At 47.9% G+C, this 2,500-nt stretch overlaps 1 protein-coding gene across 1 annotated transcript in view; it reads left to right on the top strand.

The window, feature by feature from the left end:
• LOC310798995 (plasma membrane calcium-transporting ATPase 1-like) overlaps positions 1 to 2,500 on the top strand; it is a gene marked incomplete at its 5' end in the record, with an annotated part of 104,812 nt that overhangs the window by 952 nt on the left and 101,360 nt on the right. The gene's annotated exons all lie outside the window — the stretch shown is intronic.

The following is a 2,500-nucleotide window of genomic DNA, read 5'->3' as shown; positions in this document are numbered from 1 at the left end:
CATGCGAATCCGTTGGTAACTTTTTGAGATATCCTGCGGACAAATAGACAGACAACAGGGCAGAGAACATGCCCCGCCTCCAGCCAGCTCACTGTCAGAGGTCACAGGTCATGATGGAGAACATGCCCCGCCTCCAGCCAGCTCACTGTCAGAGGTCACAGGTCATGATGGAGAACATGCCCCGCCTCCAGCCAGCTCACTGTCAGAGGTCACAGGTCATGATGGAGAACATGCCCCGCCTCCAGCCAGCTCACTGTCAGAGGTCACAGGTCATGATGGAGAACATGCCCCGCCTCCAGACAGCTCACTGTCAGAGGTCACAGGTCATGATGGAGAACATGCCCCGCCTCCAGCCAGCTCACTGTCAGAGGTCACAGGTCATGATGGAGAACATGCCCCGCCTCCAGCCAGCTCACTGTCAGAGGTCACAGGTCATGATGGAGAACATGCCCCGCCTCCAGCCAGCTCACTGTCAGAGGTCACAGGTCAGATGGAAAAACATGACACATGACTTGAGAAAGGTTTCACTTCCTTCTTGGCTGCCTTCAGTGTTTGTGACCAGTCACCTGACCTGACTCAGTCATGTGGAGATGAGTTGCTCTACTCCTCCTTGCTTGCACTCAGCAGCCACTCTATCTAATGAGGTATGAATGTTTGCTAATTAGCTTGCCTCATTATCCAGCTGAGGCTCCTCCCATTGGATGGGCAATTGTGCCCGTCAACATGATACTTTCATATTTTTATGCTCCTGGTACGTTCTACTTGATGACGTTTTGCTAAGTCGTCTCTTGTCCATGCCAACAGTCAGAGAGTTGGGCTGGTTAACACGTGAGGATGTCAGTTAGAGATAGGGCTGGTTAACATGTGAGGATGTCAGTTAGAGATAGGGCTGGTTAACACGTGAGGATGTCAGTTAGAGAGTTGGGCTGGTTAACACGTGAGGATGTCAGTTAGAGATAGGGCTGGTTAACACGTGAGGATGTCAGTTAGAGAGTTGGGCTGGTTAACATGTGAGGATGTCAGTTAGAGAGTTGGGCTGGTTAACATGTGAGGATGTCAGTTAGAGATAGGGCTGGTTAACACGTGAGGATGTCAGTTAGAGATAGGGCTGGTTAACATGTGAGGATGTCAGTTAGAGATAGGGCTGGTTAACATGTGAGGATGTCAGTTAGAGATAGGGCTGGTTAACACGTGAGGATGTCAGTTAGAGATAGGGCTGGTTAACACGTGAGGATGTCAGTTAGAGATAGGGCTGGTTAACATGTGAGGATGTCAGTTAGAGATAGGGCTGGTTAACACGTGAGGATGTCAGTTAGAGATAGGGCTGGTTAACACGTGAGGATGTCAGTTAGAGATAGGGCTGGTTAACATGTGAGGATGTCAGTTAGAGATAGGGCTGGTTAACATGTGAGGATGTCAGTTAGAGATAGGGCTGGTTAACACGTGAGGATGTCAGTTAGAGATAGGGCTGGTTAACACGTGAGGATGTCAGTTAGAGATAGGGCTGGTTAACATGTGAGGATGTCAGTTAGAGATAGGGCTGGTTAACATGTGAGGATGTCAGTTAGAGATAGGGCTGGTTAACACGTGAGGATGTCAGTTAGAGATAGGGCTGGTTAACATGTGAGTATGTCAGTTAGAGATAGGGCTGGTTAACATGTGAGGATGTCAGTTAGAGATAGGGCTGGTTAACATGTGAGGATGTCAGTTAGAGATAGGGCTGGTTAACACGTGAGGATGTCAGTTAGAGATAGGGCTGGTTAACACGTGAGGATGTCAGTTAGAGATAGGGCTGGTTAACATGTGAGGATGTCAGTTAGAGATAGGGCTGGTTAACATGTGAGGATGTCAGTTAGAGATAGGGCTGGTTAACACGTGAGGATGTCAGTTAGAGATAGGGCTGGTTAACATGTGAGTATGTCAGTTAGAGATAGGGCTGGTTAACATGTGAGGATGTCAGTTAGAGATAGGGCTGGTTAACATGTGAGGATGTCAGTTAGAGATAGGGCTGGTTAACATGTGAGGATGTCAGTTAGAGATAGGGCTGGTTAACACGTGAGGATGTCAGTTAGAGATAGGGCTGGTTAACATGTGAGTATGTCAGTTAGAGATAGGGCTGGTTAACATGTGAGGATGTCAGTTAGAGATAGGGCTGGTTAACATGTGAGGATGTCAGTTAGAGATAGGGCTGGTTAACATGTGAGGATGTCAGTTAGAGAGTTGGGCTGGTTAACATGTGAGGATGTCAGTTAGAGAGTTGGGCTGGTTAACATGTGAGGATGTCAGTTAGAGAGTTGGGCTGGTTAACATGTGAGGATGTCAGTTAGAGATAGGGCTGGTTAACATGTGAGGATGTCAGTTAGAGATAGGGCTGGTTAACACGTGAGGATGTCAGTTAGAGATAGGGCTGGTTAACATGTGAGGATGTCAGTTAGAGATAGGGCTGGTTAACATGTGAGGATGTCAGTTAGAGATAGGGCTGGTTAACACGTGAGGATGT

Source organism: Poromitra crassiceps, assembly GCF_964638095.1.
Source record: "Poromitra crassiceps genome assembly, chromosome: 27".
NCBI classification, from domain to species: Eukaryota; Metazoa; Chordata; class Actinopteri; order Beryciformes; family Melamphaidae; genus Poromitra; species Poromitra crassiceps.
Note: the sequence above shows the minus strand (reverse complement) of the source record. Positions and strands in the feature narration are given on the sequence as shown.